This window comes from Nyctibius grandis, chromosome 1 (genome assembly GCF_013368605.1).
Source record: "Nyctibius grandis isolate bNycGra1 chromosome 1, bNycGra1.pri, whole genome shotgun sequence".
Taxonomy (NCBI): domain Eukaryota; kingdom Metazoa; phylum Chordata; class Aves; order Nyctibiiformes; family Nyctibiidae; genus Nyctibius; species Nyctibius grandis.
In genome coordinates, this window is record NC_090658.1 from 20,937,679 (window position 1) to 20,959,722 (window position 22,044).

Below are 22,044 nucleotides of genomic sequence, written 5' to 3' on the forward strand. Positions count from 1 at the left end.
TCCAGGTTACCCATCTTCCAATATGGGGGGAGGACAGATCCTACTGAGACATCTATAGGGCTGGAGAAAATGTGATGATGCTGTCCACGTTTGGGTCTGACCACTTACAGTCTTCCAAAAGGTGCTTTGTTCTGCTTTTGATACTGTACATATATATATATGTATATATCTACATATGTGCATATACATATGGCGAAAGGGAAGTTTTGGTACTAAACATGTAAAGGTCATTTACCAAAAGGATGGTGTTACTTCTTTTGGAAATGCACACTTGAGCCAACATCTGTGGCACAAAGCAAAGTAGCCAGTGGCCAGGCTGAGTGGGATCTTGCCTCGCTTCTGAAGTCATTAGAGCATGATAGCTCTGGAGGAGAGATTCCCAGATCCCTGTACCAAAGTTATGGCAGAGGCAACCAGAGCACTGCCCTTTTTGCTGGGTGTAAGCCTTGCTTTTTGTGTACATGAGTTGTGTTTTTTATTAATGTTAGACCTTGAAAGCATTTGAACTGTCCATGTTTTTTGTAAGCTGTAGAGGTGTTTAAACTGAGGTCAAGCAAACAAGCAAAGTGCCATGATGGTTTTGTGGGACCAGGTCCAATTTGATAAGAAGGATTAAATGACTAAGCATGTGCTAAGCTTTATTGCTACTTAGTGCGTTATCATTTCAGTTGTGTCAGTGTTTCCATTATAAATCCCTCTTCTCGGGGGAACTCAGCTGTACATCTCATTTGGGGCTGGAAAATTCCATTTAGAGAATGCTATTAATTATTTAAAAATACACATTTGCTTTTTAGGTCAAATTTTTCAAAGTAGTGATTTGCAATGCTTGCCGTGAGACAGCTCAGAGAGGCCTGATTTTCAGGTGGTCACTGGAGATAGGCGACTAATAAGAAAAATAATAATCCTCCCTCTCTGCCCATCCCATTTCCAGATGCACCTGCTCTAGTTAAGTTCCTGAAATATTCATATCTGTGTTCTATTTTTACTTCCTCTCTTGTCTTTTGATGATGACCAGAAGCTCAAGATGGGTGGTTTGATTTATTTCTCATGAAGAAGGAAAAGGCCTAAGATCAGAATGTGACCTGGAGTAATATTTGAACTTCTTATATAAAAAAAGAGATGGAGTTCACTCTCATGTCCCTGCTGCTGCTATTTGCCATGTCTGGATGACTGTCCTAAGGCAGTGCTATCTGTTTTATTAGATGTATTCATCCACTGTTATGTACACTTGATGCGAGTTCTCCTGCAGAAGATCAAGGTCTCTCAAGGCATGTGCAGGTTGGTCAAGGCTTATTCTTCCCATACTGTGTGCACGTCCACGTGCTTTCTCACAAATGGGTGTCTGTCTGCAGACAGCATTGCCAGTGCAGAGGCTTTGTACCTTCTCACCCATTTATGTTACAGACTGAAAGGATGAGAGAAAGCCCAGAAGAAGGAAGGTGAATTGCATAAGCACTTGCTTCTGGCAGCACAGCAGGTAGCCGTGCAGTTGGCAGGCATTGCTAAATACCAGTATCTGGTGAAACCATTACAGCTGGTTAGGTTACCAGGCCATATGTAACTGGAGAACCATTTTGCTGGCTGTTGGTGAGCAGGAAACCCCCTGGCAGACAGTGGCACTGTAGGATAAACTACAAAGAACCCAATGTAACTGATTTTATGACATGCGTTGCATATTTTTCCAAGCAGCGGAGAAAGGCCATAACCTCAAACCATCAGAAACAGCATACGCAGCGGTTCTTTGTGTGCGGCAGAAGCAGATTAGCAGATGGCATTTTCTGTCCTTAATCTATGAAGCACGTTGAAAATTCAGAAGCAGATTCACGTGCCTTTACAAAGACATTATTGTGCGTGGTAGAGTCTGTCTGTTTGCCCAAGCGCAATAGCATTTGCTTAAAAGAAGATGCTAGAAGAAGCCATTAGCCAATGTTATTCTGAGCAGGCCCATACACAAGTTCAATATACTGAAATGAGAAAAAGCTCTTCTTCAGGGTAGCTGTAAAAGAAGTATTTGCAGCTTGACAGATAACTCTGTAGGATGTTATTCTGCAGTGAGCTTTGAGACCAGAGTGGTAGTGTGCTCGCTTGTGTATTCCGTACTGTGAACTTGATGCCAAAGCACTGACACACAGCTGTCCCCCATCATTTTGATTTTTTTATGGCTTTAACAGGCTATTATAAAACTGATTTTGTCAGTTCTGATAATAAAAATAACACATGTGTTTTCACAGTGTGCTTTTCTTGTCTCCAATGTGCATTCTGGAAATCTATCTATAGCAGTATCCTTTGAGAATTGTGGCCAGGGAGCATTTTGAGGCTACTGAAAGTAAAAGATGATGGGTAATGTATGATGTTTTTCTTGTGCAGTAGCTGAATTAGATTGCTGTCTTTTCCAAATCTAGAGATTTCCTATATTTCAAGATAATATAGAAAATGCACAGATAGAAAATGCACTGTCGTGCTCCTCATGGGCAATACAGTGCATTTTCTTAAGCAGTGTGTCAGTGAAGTGCACTATATCACTCTTTGGGATGTAAGCGGCTGATAGGCAAAACCTGTCTCAGCTTAAGAGCCAAGACAGCTGGGGCCAACCCCATGCATGAGGGAAGAGGTTTAAAGTCTACTCCAAGGAGATAGGAAGGCAAACTATAAGGATGCTCCATTGTATGCTGGGAACAGGTCAATGCCCTGAGATCAAGACCATCCCTTTCTTCTGTTCTTCGTACCTATGTGTCTCTGCCATGCAAAATGGTGAAGAACACAGTATGCATTTTATAATGTTGTTACTATATAGACTATAACCATTGTTAGAGTTTAATGTCTCAAACAGCAAAAACCTTTGAAGCAGAATCATGAAGCTAACACTGTATAAACTCCTCATGGGCCTTATGAGCTTGTCTCCCTTAAATTTGAAACAGCATTTCTTGTTTTGACTTGCAGTCCATACACTGCACTTTTTCAGTTATTTGTGAGAATAATTATCTATATTTAGGCGGTAACTCTGTGATTTTCCTCTGAAATAGGAACTGGTTTTGGAATTTGAATGAAGGGTCTGTGACATTTTGCTTCAAGGACATTCCAGTCTCAGTTTTTCCAGATGTAACCCAATGCACTTAGAGTAGAAGAAAATGATTTTTATCTTTAGTGCCAGAGGTTTAGCTAGTCAATGCAGATTTCAAATTGCTTTACTCATGCGAATGTTCCGCAGGACTTGATGGCTTAAACCCTCCTCATTTTGATTTTGGTGAGTTGCTTGTGTGTTTTACTCAGCAAAATAATAAAAATGGTCAGCTACTTGATGATTTTTCTTCTGATGACCAGTTTGGGATTAGTCCCATAAGGTGATGTTAAGAGAAAGTATTTTTATGCTATAAAGTGTATAAAGGGAGGAAGATGTCTTGGTGGAGCTAGGCCCATAGTTTGAATTGAGAATTCTCAGCATATATTATATGCTCTGTTGCTTAGATGAATGTGTTATTTAAGACTGAAACATGGTTCTTGCGGTTTGAGGGTGCATTTATTATATGGATGCTATTCATACCATAGCCTATAAGAACCCAGAGGGAGGAGAGCCACACACTAGAAGGCAGAGGGTGGAAGGAGCACCAAGAGGGTCCTGTGCAGAAATTTACTTTCAAAACTGAAGAGCTTTGAAGGCTGCTGTCCACTAGAAAATATGTCAGTAGAAAGGTAGCTTTCCGAGACAAGCAGTAGATGCCAGCAGAACTAGAGACAGCCTGTGTCGGGCTGGGCACACTGTGCCATTGAACGTGTCTCCACGCTGCAGAAAACCAACATCTCCATGATGCTGGTAGAGATGTAGCCCCTGACAGAGACCTTCGCCTAAGCGGAGCAGCAGGGGAAGCAGTTGCTGGGTCTGTGTACTGAGCTGGCCATACAAACGAAGGTGAAGGACTAAATGTGAGGTCTTTCTTACTCTCTTCCTGAGAAAGTGGTTGAGAGATAATACTGTGTGGGATCAATGCCTGAAACAGTGGAGTGACTGTTGAAAGTTTATGATTTTTGTGACCTTGAATCAAACAAGACTGTGTGTATATAAGGTAGGGTTTCTGTGGTTTTGATGTACCAGATGAAGGGGAAAGCTAACTTCCCCAGTGGGCTGGGAGCTCTGGGATTGCCACTGATGGGCTTGCAATTTTGGTGTACTAGAGAGGTTTTAAGGAGAGAAGGTGGCAACCCTAAGGAAGTCTCTCTGGAGAGCAAGGTGGTCAGAGTACACCAAGAAAGTCTGAAACAACCACATACACAATACCAAATGCTCAAGTGTAAGCAAAACTAATCTAGGAGGCAAGTGGGAATGGTGGGGTCCTGATCTTGTCGTTTAAGATGAAAACAGCACAAAGGATAGGCAGAAAAATACCCAAACTGTGGGCAGCAGCGTGAGAAGTGTGGGAAACTATACTGTTTTATTTCAAATGCCAGGAGAACGCCCCAGGGAAGGTAGCACAAAGCACCAGGATTTCTTCCAGTGCTGTGTAGCCCTAGCAGCACTAATAAACAGTGACCAAGGGCTGGCGAGGTGTGACCAGCTGCGGTGGCTACTATACAGGACGGAGTACTAGCAGTGCTCCACAGAGCACCTCCCACAGAGACCTCTGTGGAGGGCATCCACAGGGCTCCAGAGGGGAAGTCTGTTGGTAAGAGCTAAGGAAATCTTGCATTTGTGAAGTTTTGCAAGTCGCTGAATCTATTCAGTGTCTCATTTCCCTTCGCTTTAATGAAGGGAAAGAAGCGTGTTATTTTGTCATGTTCTTATCACATGTTTTTGATAGATATAATTTGAATCTTAAAAGATGAGTGTGAAGGGAAGGGAGATTATAAAAAAGAGCTGGGAATTAATTCTGGGTTCTGTTTCCGCTTCTGTTACTGGCTTTCTACGTGACCACGAATGAATAATTTCATATGTAATTTCCATAGAAATAAGTAGGAGAATCCAGACCCTTGTTGCTCAGAATGGATGTGAAAATAATGCTGTCCTTCCACACTATCTATTTAGCTTAGTTATGCCTCAGGGCAGACAGGGACCATCTCACAGAACATGTTTGTCAAGGGTACTCTTCTGTGTTTTTATAGTGTCCTGGATGGGGTCTGGAGGCTGGAGAATATGTTGCAATAAAAATAAACCTTTATTAATAATAAAAAGGGATTCTGCTACAATCAAAGAATTCATTAAAGATTAAGCTGGTATTAGCGGAGGGGGAGTGTCTGTGTTTTATGTGCATTATTCATGTAGACCCTATCCCCAGAAATACATGTTATTTATTCATCATTTTTTCCCAGAAGATTTCTCAAAGATTTGTTTTGCTGTCTTGTAATAAAATCTCAAGGTCATGGAAGAGATGCTTTTAGTGATGCTCTTACAACTGGCATTGTAAAAATTTATTTCTCAGCGAGCTGCTGCTAGTGGAAAGGCTGATAAATTTTAATTTCTATTTCATAACAGTGCATTGGCTATAACTGTCTAATTGCACCTGCACAACACTGCTGACAAGCTTGCTAATGGATTAAAGGGAGCTGATGTCATGATAGCTGCAGAGAGGAGATACAAGCAGAACGTGTAGTTTTGTTGTCCAATACACTGGGAAGTGCAGACCAGTTGCCAAAAATTGCAAAGAAATCTGAACAGTTCAGCAGCCTGATGATGCTTCATGCATATTTTTCAGCTTTCAGGACAAAAGGGCCTGATCCTGTGGAAAGCAACAGGAGTGTGATGGAGCTGATGGCTGTATCAGAGGGGCCTGGGGAGGTGTTTAAAGATATTACAGGTAATCCCAGAGAAAACAGTCATGGAATGCAAGAAAAAATAAGATTTCAAGGGGAGGAGTGTGGCTAGCAGTGTGTTGGGAGGTGGGCAGCTTGAAGAAGGTGAAAATGAGCTGCTAGTCATGAGCTTTGAGACAGGGTGTGAGTGACTTCCATGAGCTTTGAGACGGGGTGTGATCTGTTTCAGCACAACGCAAGTGGTGGGAGCTGCTGGGGGGTGTTTCCAGGAGAGAAACCCCAGGGAGCTACAAGTATAGATGCTGTATATTTCTAACAACAAAAAGCTCTTTTTTTTTTTTTTTCTTTTTTCATGAATTCAGTAATGCATGGAAAGCAATTAATCTTCCTTGCAAAGGAGCACAGGACTTGGAGATGAAGGACTTTGGTTTTACTAGCTGCGATAAACAATTTGCTGGGCGACCTGGGCCAAGTGCTTTTTTTTGTGTGTGCCCTATCTTACTTATGAGGATAACAACATCACTTTAGCTTTCTGGAGCAGGTTAAACATCTGTATTTGGGTTATACTGTACTAGTGATAAGTAAGTTCTTTCCCAACAAACTTGAATTCTCTTAGGTTTCGACTATCCATTTTTAATGGCCAAGAGGCTACCTGAGAAGAATTATGTAGTTGATTTGTACCACTTGACAAATCACACTGTTTGGGTTTTCTGTTAGTAAGAGAGAAAATGTCTCTTACAAAATATAGGTCTCTTAGATGATTCTGGTGCTTAGATAATCTCTTCTCTTGCTGTTCTTCAGCACAGCGTTGTAAACATAATTAGTCCTTCGCATTTTTCTCATTTAATTCACTCCTCACTGCATGCATCTTATCATGCATTAGAAGCAAGTTGAAACATTAATTAATTTGAGCTATTTCAGAGAGCTGAAGGAACTCATTTAACTGTCTTATCACTTTGAATTCAGAGGCCGAGCACATAGTGCCTGCTTGCTGCCATCATGTGAGAGCAGTCTCTGGCAAAATTCTTCACCTAAAATGAACTTGCAGACACATCAGTTCTTGACTGGTGTCTGCCATTTAATGCCTAAATTTCCCATCTGGAAGTGCAGAAGTCTTCACTATGTATCCTGTACTGTGTATGGATTAGCATCTATGTCTCTGGATTCTATTTACACTCCCTTAACACATTTTATAATTCACATATGGATATCCTGATTTTAAAAAAACAACCACCAAACCCCATATATTATCTTTTATTTTCATTTCTTTATTTAGAGATGAGTATCTTCTTACAAGCATTTCTGTGGACAAGAAAAGGGTTCTTGCTGTCCCTTACAAGACCTGTTTTTAATTGTGCCCGCGTTATGGACAAAGTCCTTGCTTCAGTCAAGAGAGCACCCTGCTGCTGATACTGGCCTCTGTGCCCAGCACTAGGTTATAAGCAATCAATGCAGTATGGAAAACAGAGGTGTAATATGGTTTTCAAAGGGTAACCAAGGCAAAATTGACATCCTGTCATCTGGCATGTTAAGCTAGAAAACAGGCTGGGACATCAGGAATTAGCACTGTGAAAACCTAAAAAGGAGGAGGGAAGACTTTGAAAGAGATCCAAATAAATCACAGAAAATCCAGATACCAATTCTTCTGTCTTCCTCCTGTCGGTTACTAGAACAACCTGATAAACGTGTGGGTGATTAATGCTTCACAGGCAGTAACCAACTTTGTTAGGCAGGGTAGGGAGGAAGCAGTGTTGCTGCTTGTGTAGCTGGGGCTTGATTTGATTTACTCTGATTTGTGCTAGTGTAATGGAGCATGAACACAAGGCACCTGATCTCCAGGTTGCCATTACAAGCCTAAAAATATAAGCTATCCATATATGAGAGCTCTGGACAGGCTGAAGCTGTGGAGTTGGAGGCTTTACAGATTTCAGGGTAGTTAGCGCTTGATGTTAGTAAGATCTCTGTCTCATGACAGACAGGGAACAATGACTGTGTCAGTCTCTAGCATTTGGCAGGTGGAGAAAGACTGGCTGCCTGTATGATGTGGGCTTATGAAGCTTTTTACTGTCATCTAAAGGTTATTAGCAAAAAGAAACTTAGAGAAAACTGTACAGACAAGTTTCCTGGAATACTTCACTAAATCAGAAGGAAACCAACCATTTCCATTGCATTTGGTATCTTTATTTATGCCTGTGCCAGATGTTCTAGGGTGTGAGGCCCGAGTCCCTCGAAGGGGATGGGAAGTGTCCTTCTGCATCTTGGATTGTGCCCTGGGTCTGCTGTGCACTGGAGGTCACACAGATCTGCACAGATCTGCACACTCCAGCTTGCTTGGCCTTCATCCTGGTCTAAAACAAGTGCACTCACAGCTGGCTATCAGAGCCATGCCAGTTTCCCAGTGTAACTTTTCCTCCTGTTGTTATACTGTCACAAAAAGCAGCAAGGTAAAAGGCACTGGACATTTTCCCCATGTTAATTCAGTTGTGCACTTCTGTTTTTATCTGTGGTCAGTTTCTCATGTCTATTGTATCTAACTCGACAAGTGCTGACACTCTTCTCTCATGCTTTGGACTATGCTGTGAATGGATTTATGTAAGTGGCTCTCTCCTGCTCTGTGTCTTATTTTATGGCTTGATGGATGGGACAATTTCAGAATTATGGGATCCACAGTAATGCTGCTTTTAGTTGCCATTTTTGTCAGGTCTCCTTGACAAATTGCAGGTGAGTGTTTTGTAATTAAAATGGTTTGGAAATTTTGCTCACTGATCAATTTTAAATCATTTGATTATCACTAAATTCTGTGAGACTCCAGTAAAGTAAAAACAATGCAGGGTGTATTGTTATTGGAGTACCTTTGTGTTTAGCGTGACTTGCATAACGCTTGACTACTCCTTTTCAAATATGGTTGTCTGAAAAATACTCTGAGGTAGTTTCTGATTCCTCCTTCTGTGTTCTGGGAAATGAATAGAGATGAATCTCTTGTGCCTTGTGCAAGTGCTCAGTGCATGGCTGCCTGGGAGCTTGTTCTCTGGAAGCGTTTTGGACCCAAGCATCAAACTCGTGATCTCTGCAGAAATTTACAGGGCCACTGTGAATTTTCCCCTATTCCGATAATTCTCATGGCTTGTGGCAAAACTATTCACTGAAAAAATTTCTAGAGTACTAAATTAGGTATAAGAGCTTTACTATATTCCTGTTTGGAGGGGAAAAGGAGGGCTTTGGGGTAACAATGGGCCTAGCACCCGTGAAATAAGAGCTCGGTTCCCATTTCAGCTGCAGTCTCCTTGTATGCTTGTGGATAAGTGACTTCACCTTTGTTTTTCTCAGTTGTCTTGTCTTCACACTGGAGATCTTAATGATGCCCTATTCTGTGGGAGGGTTTTGGTATTGCATTTGAATTCATTATCACCTGCAAGGGGCTCAGATTCCACAATATCAGTACAAGGCAGCAACTTGCAACATGCACTGTCAGGTATAACAGATGAACATAGAATGTTTTGTGTACACAGGTTAACCCCTCCCATGGTCGAAGGCAAAAAGTCCAAGGGAAATATTTATCTCAGGTGACAGCTTAGTCTACTTGCCATGTTATTTTTACAGGTAATTTTTTGGATATATTTTTAGCTGCCAGTCTGGTCTGTAACTGAAACTGTTGGCCATGGGAAATAAGCTGTGAAGCACCAATATTAAACAACAGCATATCCCTTCATTCTTGCAGTGTCCTTCTTGTCTAATAAGAATAATGATCTTTCCTTTGAATGTCTGCAGGGCACTTCCATGTTTCTCTTCAGTTGACTGCCTGCACTATGGGAAGGGATTTTGCTCTGAACAGCTTGGTGCTGATATTAGGGCAGTGCCAGAATCCCTAGCATATAGATGGATGCTCCCCAAGGATTTAGGTGGTCCTGCCTCATTTAAAGGCTCTCAGGCCGCTCATGGCATCTACCTTCTGTGTCTCATCCCTTTTGTTGTATTATTCACTGGTAGTTTCTCCCCTCCTTGCAGAGCAATCCTGAAGATATCTGCACTGAAAAGGGTAAGGTGTCCTGTGTGATTGGGTGTATGTAAAGCATTTGGCCAGGGAGTTCCTAACGTGGCACACAACCTATAAGCCGTAATGAAACCACACTTCCATGATGTTTTGTTCCTCTCCAGGTTACTTTATGCTGTCAAAATGAAATGTGGTGTCCTTCTAAAGTGGCTCTAACACTGCAAATGAGGCCCAAACACACAGAACGATCTCAATTGATTCACATGTTACGCTCTCATTAATGCAATCTAATGCAGCACTTGCATATGCTGAACATGTTTGCTAAGGATGGGTATTTACAGGCCCTTCCTACTTGCATTACTCCTCCTTTGCCTCTGCCATAGAATAAAATGCAATTACTTTAGCAGTCCCTGTATCCTGCGGAAGTCATTAGATGTTAACTAAAATGATTTCTTTCTTTCCTCTCTTTAGAACAGATCTGGAATAGTTTTGCTAAGGGAAAAATGCTGTTGTTTTTCCTCAGAGCTATGGTTATGCCTAAATCAAAATACCAGATCTGAGAATCCTTAAACTTGGGTTCCAGACTCAGTTTGTAATTTAAAGGATGGGACTGATACCTCTTTTGATGGGGAGAAACAGCAATTGCCTGGTCCAGAAACTGGGTGTTGCTGAACACTAGGAAGGACTGCACATGGACATAGAGTTGAATTTTGCAGCTGAATCCTTCTTTATTCTGTACAGAGCTTGTTAACTAATCTTATGGACAGCTTCTCAAAATAGTTCATCATTTGCTTTTGTACAGGCCTTCATTTAGAATTGTGAATGTGCAGTAAAGTGCTTGACTGAGCTTTTTGGGAAACCAGTAAATCCTTTCATTTTATATTCCAAAGCTTGCCTTCCCCTTCTCCTCTAATGCTAGAGCTCCCATGTCAACTGTTCAAATGAAGTTGAAAGTCAGGGAGATCTTTGTGGATGTGAACGACAGGTTTGGATTCTCAAACAGCTATGCAAAGTTTAGAGCAGAGTTTAATCTGTTCATCAAGGACTCAGAATTTGACTTGCTTTATTTTTCTGGACTTTATTAAAAGAACCACTGTAATTCCTCCCTCCATATTACCCCAGCCCATGTGAAGAGAAACTCAACTTTTGTGAATCCTTACAATAAGAAGGGAGAAATGCTGATGTATCAGTGCAAAATGAAGCCTGAAGAGCTTTGTCTGTGCTTTATGAAGGTAGCAGATACCTTGAGATGCAAGTATGGGGCCCAGTCTTACACTTCTTTGGCATTCAACACCTGCCACTGTACTCTGGGGATGATTATACTGCGCCTTTAAATGCAGGAAAGCTTTCAGGCTGCCTTTGTGATAGCGCTGATCAAGTGATAAATATTCCATGCCTGAAAATGTAGTAGGTGCTTCTCATTTGCCTTGCTTGCAGGAAGCAGATGAGGTAGGTAGTGCAGGTCTGGCATCTCTCTCTCCTTCTTAGTCAGCACCTTGTAGTTTTCAACAGCTGCCAAAATAGTAAAATGCTTGGTCAGGAAGAGTGAAATAGATAGGGTTGAGAGACTGACAGAGAAGCCATATATGTGCCATTAAATTAGTTGGTCAAAGTGGCCATAAAACAACAATAGGAACAAGCCCTGCTCCTAACTTATTCATGACCTGAACCATTGGTGTAAATTCTCTGCTTGCAGCTGCAGTGTGTGGACAGGCAGTTGCGTTGTTTCCACAGGTAGAGTTGATCTGTTCTTCTAATACGCCAGCTGCCTCTCAGGGCCTCCAGCTTAATCATGCCAAGTCAAGATGCAGTACCTGCAGTCTGGTGTTTTGTTATCAGACAACTGAAGAAGTGCTTGTGTGCCAAAAGCTTGTGGTCAATGAATAGCACGTCTGAGGAAAGATCATTTGCTTCATTCATATTAACTTTGTCATCTTCAGTACTGATGGTTTTTTTTTTTAAATTCTGTAGTGCTGTATCTTCCATCACTTACTCTAGTACCCCCCTTTAACTAGTAAGAAAGGACAAACAAGCTTCTCAGCAGTTGCCTGCTTTCACTGATTACACTGTTCTTGCTCAGACTTGCAGGTGTGCTGCCCTTAGCCAGGGCTGAAAGGGAAACTCCCTGTGCAAAAGGAGACTTGTTGAACCAGGTGAATCCCACCTGTGCCAGTACTGCAGAAGGACAGAGCTAGAAACACGTTCAGCACTTCTCATAAAACCTAAGTTAAGGAAGTGTATCTTGCAGTGGTTTTTGAATATGGTCCGATTTCTTTCACTGAGGAGTTCCTGAGGTGATATTATCTGAGACGTATAATTCCTAGAGTCACAGTGTGGTTTCAGGAATGGGATTAAGTGACCCACTGGGGAATGGGGCTGGCATTAGAGTTCAATTTTCAAATACAGTGAGGATAATAAGCGTATGCTTACTGCTAGGCATTAAGAGCTTTCTTCGCTTCCCTGTGTTGAGTTTAGATACTGATGGCTGATGGTCTTTGGCCTTCTGTACAATTAATCATCAGTTTATGATTATGATGTATAACAGTTATTCCCTGCAAAATGGAAAAAATTATATGGAAGATAGCAAAATTACTGGTAAGTGCTAGAAAAAGTTACCAATTGAAACTATAAATCTAACATTAAATTTCTAAGATTTATTCTGAAGAGAAAAATGACCTTTATAAACTATTTCCAAACAGTGAAATATTTCTTAATCTATCATATTGAGCAGTGAAACCATCTGAGAGGCTTGGAACATGAAAGGTAGGAAACGTAGTGCTTGGTCTTTTAAGGGGATTGGATTTTCCCATTGGAACCTCAATGGTTCATACCACAATGGGGCAGAGGATTTAGAGACAGTGGAAGACCTCCTGAAAACATCTTGTGAAATCCCCAAGAATGGCTGTGTACCTCATACTTAAATTTATGGCTGAGGGTAAGAAAAAGAAGTTTGCAATGCAGCACAATTTTTTGAAGTGTACACATCTCCAAGAACAGGGTTAAGATTACAAGGATGTATTTGTAGTTACAGCAATGGGGCATCTGCATGAAATCCATTTGCAAGTTTCCAAAGAGGGACCATGGTTTTGGGTGTGCTGCAGCTTTGGTTTTGACCCTTTGTCTGGTGTTGTGAGCCAAACAAACAGCACGAGTGCTGCAGTGGTGTTGTGCCATTACAGAGGAATTTGTAGCAAAGCAACCCTGTTGTACTGCTGCAGTCATCCCCCGTGATGGCAGAAGTCATCCCGTCATCCACTTTTTCAAGTGGTCTACAATAGATGTGTGAGTATGTTCAATTTCTTCACAACCCTCTGCAAAATTTGAGAAATAACATGTATTAAAATGCTGATAAGTTTCGTTTTTTATCTACCTGACTGACAGCTGATGACAGAAGAAATGCAGAAACTTTTCACAGTGACAAGGCATGGGTAGCCATGACAGTAAGAAGATCCATAAAGGAGTTTTTCAATGTATCATTCAGGTGTTGGATTTATTTTGCAGCCTCCTGAGAGGTTTTGCCTGAAGCACTGTGAGTTCAGTGGGTGATAAAGTCCCAGCATTTTAATTGGAGCTGGATGAAACACACTTGCTGCAGGGCTCAGGGTGCTGCTGCTGCTGCTAAGATGTAATTATTGCATAAAACTAAAGCTTGCATGTATTCTCTTTAGTATAGATCTGGAAAGAATTCTATAAAAGTTTCTTCCCTTCCTCCCACCCTTTTTGTATCTGTAAGCTTCTGCATGCCATCTAGCTTGGCAAGGACAAGAACATGCTGAGAAAAGATCTCAGTACAGTTGTTAAGCTTTGCATGTTGAGGTTTGTTTAACAGCAGGGATTGTCTTACATTGTGAAACATGTACATAGTGAAAGGAGGCTGCCCTTTCCAGCACCCTATGGAATATAAGACTTGGAATATAATATCACCTCTCTATTAAAGTCAAAGAGATCCACCGGTCAAAGGAAGGATTTGCTTGGGTTTGGTCAGACCCCAGCTTACGTAGGCCAGGTCAGAGAATGGATTTCCTTGCTGTTTTCACTCCTGTCTTCAAGAAAGTCAGCCTCCATTCTTGTTCTGTGAGCTTTGCACCTTTCGTGCTGAGACTCATCACAGCCTCTATGGAAACAAGAGGCATGATGGAAATGGTGGGGAACTGTAGAGGAAGGGGCTTAGGTACATGCCAACAAAATGGCAGCAGGGTGCTTGATATATGCCCCATGAAGACCTGGGGAACCCTGTTGGTGTCCTGGTTCTTAGAGAAGCATTACCCTGTGGTTCTTAGAGGAAAGATCGTCTTGCCATCTTCACAGTGATGAGACTTACTGGTCTTACTGGCACTCGTTACGTTTGAGTGCACGGGGGCAATCTTGGTGCTTTGTAATCATGGCCTCGCCTCAAAGGTGAGTGATACCAACGTAGACAAGAGCATTTGAAATTGGCATGTTAACATGCAGCGGTTACTTTCTTCAAGTCCCTAACTAGAGAAATAAAGCTAGTAGAAAAGAGGCCAGTCAGCCCAAGGTGAAGCAGGTCTTGTTTTACAGTGCATGCAGGAGATGCTGATGCAGGCTGTTAGGTGTGTAGGCAGCGCTGAGTGTTCACCTCACTGCCTGCTCAGAATGGGGGAGTGTGTTTCTAAGCCAGATATTTATTTTTTGAATATCGATGTTTTCACTCTGGAAACCACCTGAGGCCAGGAAATTGAAACCATTGACTGAACTGAAAAGCGTATACCTTTTTAAAGTATAAGTTAAATGCCTGAAAAAAAAAGGTAGTGAAATCCACTGGGCAGATCACATGTTCAAGTCTGAAACTTGCAGCTTCTTGTTTCTTGTCAGCATTTCTCAAAGTGTGGTGGTGCAAGAAGTATCTGGGACATGAACCTAAAACCATGCAACGTAAAACAGTGTAGGTACCTTAGCTTACCGCTTGGCTGATGATGGCCATGAACAGTAGAGCTCATTTGATGCTCTGTGAGTAGAGGAGTAGACAGAACACACTGGGAACACCCCTGAGAGTCCTGTATTTCTCCTGCTTTAATTTGTAAATCAGGCTATTGGTGCATCTGTGAAACAGCTGATCAAAAATACAAGCTAGAAGATAGATAGTGAAGCTTTCTGTGGTGCATCATACAAACGAGATTAAAAAGAGAGTTATCTTAAGCAAAAATACCTAGTGACTCTGGACAGTATGACTTCTGTTAACTTACCCTCGGTGAAGTGCTTTGGATCCCTGTGGTGTTCTCACACCTGCATACGTGCTATTGTCCCCTATAAAAAGGGAGAAAAGAGGAGTGTTGTGAGGCTGCGTTTTTAATGTCTCAAAGGATTTCAGTGGTAGAGTTAAAGATTTGCTATGCTTTGGAAAGAAGGTGGTGTTTCAGCCAGAAACTGATCTTAGACTGACCTAAGCCAGTCTGAGACCATACCGCCCTTGAAAAGGGTGGTCTTGGTCATTATGAAACAGTATTATGAGTTTCTAGTGTCTCCCTTGAGTTGTAAGGGAAGACTGGGTTGGACTCATGTTGTGGGTAGATGCGATACTGCCTTTCGGCAGTTCTGCCTTTCCTGGGGTCCTTGATTTGGAGATATCTTCCACTTACTTCACTGGGAGTTGAATCAGGTCCTTAGTGATGCCTAACTATACAAATGAAAAAAAGTAGTGTTGTGGGAACAGAATCAGAGACTGGAAAGGAAGGCCATCTTAATCTTTGCTCGAAATCTAAATACTCTGGTCCCTCTTTTCGGCATTCGTCTCTGGTAATGAAGATTATCCAGTGTTTAGAGAACCCCTGTCAAAAAAAAAACCAACCAAGCCCCAAACCAAAATAGCATAGAACAAATCTATCAGCACTCTTCTTGGAGGAAGATAACAAAATTAGAATGTCCTTTCAAATTCAACTAGGCTTTCACTTAAAGAGAAAAACTTTTCCCACATGAAGAACCTTCAGGGATTTAGTTAAAATCTGCTAAGATAAAATATATACCACATCTCACTCTCCTCAAAAAGCCTTATTATGTTCATTCCCATTAACTCCCTCCTCAGGGTATTTTGTATGTCTGCAGAACATATTATGGCCATTTGGTTCTGAATGTTTTTGCAGGACTGTCACTGAATTTAAGTCAGAAAATGACTAAAACTGTGAACAACATTTCAAAGACTGTACAAGAGTGTTTCAGTAATAAATAAGTCAGCAGATAGAAATGTCTCACTAATTCCTCATCAGGCCAGGCACAGTCAGAGCTTGAAGGAGAAGGTAAGACATATTTTATTTGATGAATCCTGATACGGTGCTATCCAAGTGAAGCTCTGCCAACATTCTCACTTTAATTTTACATTGCAGAACCCTGCCGAAAGTTGTCTGACTGCCGTTCAGTCATTAATTTCTTCCCAATAGCAGCCCCTTCACCCTCAGAGGTAAAGTTGGAAAATGGGCATTGACTCTGCTCTATCCATAATTTTTGTGTTATTTACCCTTGAATATCTATGCAGCACAGGTGTATGTCCAGCTTCCTCAGCGGGTAAGGACTTTAATCATGTTCCTGAGGAAGCAGCATGGTGATTCTTGTACCAAGAAAGTTCTTCTTGAGGGTTAGGTAAAGCCTCTTCATAGATACACACAGGGAAAGAGTTAAAAGACTTCATGCTTATTGACTCAGATGGCTTTTATATCTAAGTAGGAATCCTTTCATTTTGAAGTTCAATTCTTTTGCTTTCTCTTGCAAGGCTGAACATTTTAACCATGGATTTCCTACTGGACAAAGGAATGGTGAGCTCCTGTTTCTCAGGAAAATGAGCTGCTGGGTTCATTATCATCAGCTCTCTACAAAATGGTTTGCCAGACATTCCAAGCATGAGGTAAAGTCCCTCCTGGGCCTGTGCTGCAGTCCTCACAGTGGGGAAGACAAGCTTTTGAAATAATTTCATTTTTTATACATTAATGTGTATAAAAATAGGACATTTGATCCATCCAAAACCAAACAGACAGAGTATACTGTGTCACTCAGCAAGAACACAGGGCAAAAGGGCGGAGATGCAAGGGAGCACAGCAGCACTGGTTCAGAACAAAAGTCATCTGCCACAGTATCCTCTGCCAATGGCAGCCACTGGCAGATGCTTGGAGGAGAGGCATATGCATGACTTTCCACCAACTTTTATATTTTTTTCTTTTTTCTCAGATCCTTTTTCTCCTTAGTAGATCTCTTTTTCAGGTAAGTGTCTGGTCTTCTCTTGGACCCCTCTAAACTATTTGCAACAATAACATCCTTTGGCAAGACATTCCACAGACTGACTACCTGTTGCCTGAAGAACCATCTGCTTTACGTTGAGGTCGGCTCCTTCTAGCTTCACTTTATGGCCTTAATTTTTGTATTGGAAGAGACAGTGCATAATTGATGCCTGTCCGTCTGATCCTTGCCACTCTTGATTTGTAGATCAGTATCATACCTGCACTAAAACGACCCCTTTCCATACTGAAAGGACCATACGGAAATTGTTCCTTGTATGGAAGTTGTTCTGTAGCTTTGGTCATTGTGGTTGCTTTTCTCTGAACATTTTACATTCTGATACAGCCTTTTTCATTGAGGGAACAAGAACCACACACTGTATTGAAGATGTGGAAGAGCCATAGATAGATTCATGCAGTCCCATGATTAGGTTTTATGTGTTGTTCATTTCTTCTTGATAATATGTATTATTTTATTTTCTTCTATTTTAATTTTGCTATTTTGACTCCTACTGAGTTGACATTTTTATGGAACTAACTATCCTAATGTCAAAATGTGGTTCCTGGCTGTTAATTGTCAGGTTTGAGTCCATCATTTCCTACGTGAAGTTACGATTTTTTTTTCCCCTCCATGTGCATTGTTACCTATGTTGTCATTCACCTACCATTCTATTGCCCAGTCACCAAATCTTGTACGGCCTCTTAGCAATTCTTCCTAGCTGCCCTCATTCTTACTGTCTTGAATAATGTTTTATCAGCAGCAAACTTCCTTACCTTTTGCCAGTTATTTATAAGCATATTGAATATCAGCACAGTTCCCTGAGGAAATCATCTGATGATCTCTCTCCACTGTGAAAGCTTACCCTCTGTTTTTTGTCTTTTAACCAGTTATTTTTCCTTGAAAGGACTTTTCTCCTACTCCATAGTCATGCAACGTTTGCATAGATATGATTAAAAGGAGAAAAATCAAAGTAAATCATCACCAGAAGCAAAATTTCTGCAGATCAAAAAACTCCAAGCAGAGCCAAGCTGTGCCCAAACAATAAATGCAGTCGCATAGCAGTTGTAATTAATGTCCTCCCAACAGAATCATTTAAATCCATGCAGCCTTTATATACTTATGCCAAAATGTGATATGCCATCCAGTGCTCCAGACAGGGCATCCACTGGGCCACAAAATGAACTGCCAGGCATATGTAAAGGGGCACAAATACCCAGTTGCAAAGGAGAAAAGTGTGCAGGGTTTGTTTTGTTCTTTAAATTTCACAAAACCATCTCTCTTAGGATCATCCTAAAGGTAAATGCTGAAGTCTGATCCTAAAACTTAAATCCCCACTGAAAAGCAAAAATCATGCTGCCTCCTCTTTTATTGCACAGGGGTATTTCCCCATTGCTTTCTGTCTCTTCCAGAGGCCTGTCCTCTAGCTACATCCCCTCTTCTCTACCTGTTCTTTCAACCAATTTCTTTCAAGCTGATCAGGGAGGCTTCTTAATCCAGACACTTTAGTAATGCAGATTACAGTGTCACCCACAGAGAGATGCATCAAAGCAGCATGATGGAGCGAAGTGCAGTGGTAGCTGGGAGGAGCAGCCTGGAGTTCAGGGCTGAGCAGAGACAGAAGGAGCTTTTTACACTGATTTTGCTAAAGAAAAGCATTATTCCTGTGTATGGACCTTTAGTGTATTTGTGTGTAGACCATACATTGCTTAGAGATTGTTAGTTGTCTGAGAAAATGTGGAGATTTGAGTCAGAAAAGGTGTGTTCTCCAAGCTTTATCAGATAGTAAACCAAAAACTTCTCCCTGAAAACCTCTTCTCCCTGTTAAGCTGTTTCCCTGCTCAAACTGGCTCTTGTTTAGCAGAGTTGCCATGTTCTTGCAGGTCTCTTGTTCTGGAGTTGAGGTTGGTAGAGCATATAGATAGTGGATGTGTGCCCTGATTTTGGCCAGGTTAGCAAGACACATATGTGGCAGAGCTGGGAGTGGCAATCAAGCTGCCTCACTCTTTCCTCACATACAGTTGTGCTGGCTGTGGACATCAAGCACTCTCAGATAAAGCTCTGTACATCTGCAACCAACTGGGAGCGGGATCCTCTAATGGAAAGCCTTGGGCAGTCTCAATTTCAGGCATCAAAATGGGCTGCTCATGTGATAGCCACAAATGGCTTCATAGCTAAAGTAGATTAGTTGCACCAGGTTCTTGGTGCAAGGACCACTTTGCTGTTTAGCATGTTTACAGGCAAATCTTCTTAGGTTTAGGACCCCTGAAAGGCCAGCCAATAATTTTTTATGAAAGGCTTTGTGTTCTTTCAGTCAGTGCATATTCCCACTGTTAGCTGAGCTTTGCTGTATTTGTGGGCATCTCTGCTTAGAGGATCTGTTTGTTATTTATTATATGAACACCTATTCAACAAACAGGTAATAAGTCAGTGTTGATGGATCAGGTCAGTTTTCTAGCAGAGCATTTTAAAAAAAAAAAGGTGAGAATGATGTGGATGTTCAGGAAATACCTGTAATGTTTTTTCGTTCAAACAGTTTGATGCTGCCTGAACACCGACGTGTATTTCTGAGAACCAAAAGGAGAATGTCTAAAGGATCTTTGCCTGGTGCTGGGTTGAGTTTACTGATCAGAGCCATGTGATATGCCCGTCCTCACATTGTCTTCTACTCATCTGTCTGGGCTTGCTGGAAGGACAGATTTCTGCCTTGCTCAGTCCCCATCCTGATCCCCACCCTCAGCTAAAAACATAGCCATCAGGCAGCATTTGTTGAAATGAGTCTCTGTCCAGATGGAGCTACAAATAATAGCTGTGTCAGTCCATGGCCTCTTTTAGTTGTTCATTTTGTTGAGGGAAGCACTACAGTCTCAAAAATGTTGACTCTTATAAGAGGATGTACTGGGCATGCCCATATGAATAAGTGGTCTGTAATTTTGTGCAAGTGCTTCTACTGACTTCAAGCATATTTTTGCAGGTGCCCCATCTGGGGAAAAAATGGTCACGAATGAGACCCTGAATCATGCTAAATATTGCAGAGAGCATATCAATGAAGTATTTAAAGATTTGAAAAAAAATATCCCGGATTCTGAATTTACAAAACACCATTTCCTCCATCTGCACTCAGTGCTCATCATTTTGTTACAAAACCACTTCATTCCTTCATCACTAATAGCTCTCTTTGAATACTGAATTGCCTCATTAGGCTCTTTTATCCTGTGAATGAAATTCTTCCTCTGAGTCAAATAGGCAGTCCTTTATTTTTCCCATTGACTTTTAGTTAAATATGTCAGACTGGTTCTAAGTAATCAATAAGGCAGTGTGGAAAGACTTCTCCTCTTTGAAATTGTGTGGCATAGGCCTTTGTAGTATAATGCCCCTCTCTTTTGAAATCTTGAGTCTAATGAAAGCTATTTGCCACCAGTTTAAGCATACGGCTACCCTGTTTGCTTTCATCCGAAAACTTCCTCCTTTCCCCATGAGAGGGAATGGCAATTCCAAAAGCCTGATTCCGACTGCCATATAGCTTGGCAGAGTCACCCCTAATGAGGCGGGGTCACACTTGTGTCAAACAGCTGGAGAAGTTCTCAAAGAGTTGGACCGGTTTGCTGAATTAGCATGTCAGTCAGTGGAGAATTTAGAAAGCAAGCTCTGCCTCGTGCTTTGATGCGATAGCTTAGTTGTTAATAGGAGCTAAATAACCACTGTTACTATGATATTGTCTGCTGTAAATTGATCTCCCTAACTGATCTGTTGAGCAGACTGCGTCTTTCTAAATATGGGTATAAGTCGCTTCCTTCTGTCTCACTGGTTTAACAGTTTAGGTAAATGAATACAGAAGTTTTATTGCTCCCTTAATGAGTGGGTGGAAAACCACGGAAGATTTTCTCAGCATATCATCTCCCTGTAAAGTGCAATGTCTTTTGGGACCTGAAAGTCTGGATTTGGTAATGAAGTAGTTATTGGTTAAAATCCTGCCAAAGGTGGGCCAGAGGACTGACTGATTTACTGCTCATGGCTTTAGGGAGAGGTGAGAGGGACACAGGTTATGGGTACGCCAGAAAATTGTTGCAAGGAAAGCTGAGGCCATCTTCAGTCCAGCGTGTGCTAGCAGAGAAGAGCAGACGCTTTGCTCCAGGACACAGCTGGGAAGTTGCAGTGCTGCAGTGTGTTGATCACATTGCCTTGCATCAGTTTAGATGTCAGGCTGCCAGAGACCATGACACAAAACTCACAATCCAAATGGCAGCTTTATTGAGAGCCAATGGGAACAAAGTCTTTTTGTTTTGTGTTAGATTGGACTAAGTATGGCTGTATGGGAAATGGGTGGATAACAATTGCTGGTGCATTTGCCCTCTTGAGGTAGCTAGATAGGTAGTTTCAGCCAAAGTGGTGCTTTTTGAGAGTATCTGAAACTGTGAAAGACAAAGGCAAAATCCAAATAAGAGCAATTTGTTTGGCAGTGCATAGTCAGAAGGGGACACATGTATGAGCTATCAGATTACAGCCGTCCCCTTGAAATCAGCCCCATAGTCATGCAGACAGCACAGCATGTTGTGGGCAGCAAGGAGCTAATGCAGGCACTCTGGGTGGTGTCACTGGGCACGAGGCACCAGTTCTGATTTATGGGTAGGCTGGGGTGAGTTAGCGGCTGATAAGAAGATAGGGTGTCCTCACCTTCAGATTTAATTTCTGGATGTGTTTCTGATGTGTTTTGTGATGCTCCACATGTTACTTAACCTGTCTATGCTGAAGCTGACAGAGAGGTTGTAAGACTTTAGTTACTGTTTTGGGGCTGATCTTGAGTTTCAAGTGGAGCTTGTCCATACTATCACTGAAGAAAACTGTCAGCATATTGTAGACCAGTATTAGCTGTGATATCACTCAGGGACTACAGCTGCATGACCTAACCACCTGTTATCACACAGTTTCTAAGCTTGGGGAAACAATTAGTGCCCTTAGATCCGATGATGTGCAACCCAACGGGGCCATAAGGCCACTGTCAGGGGCCTGGTGCAGCTCCTTGAAGTGGCGTTCTCTATTCTTCATGAAAAGCCCTTCCATGAGAGTATTTTGCGTTTTCAGAGCTGGGA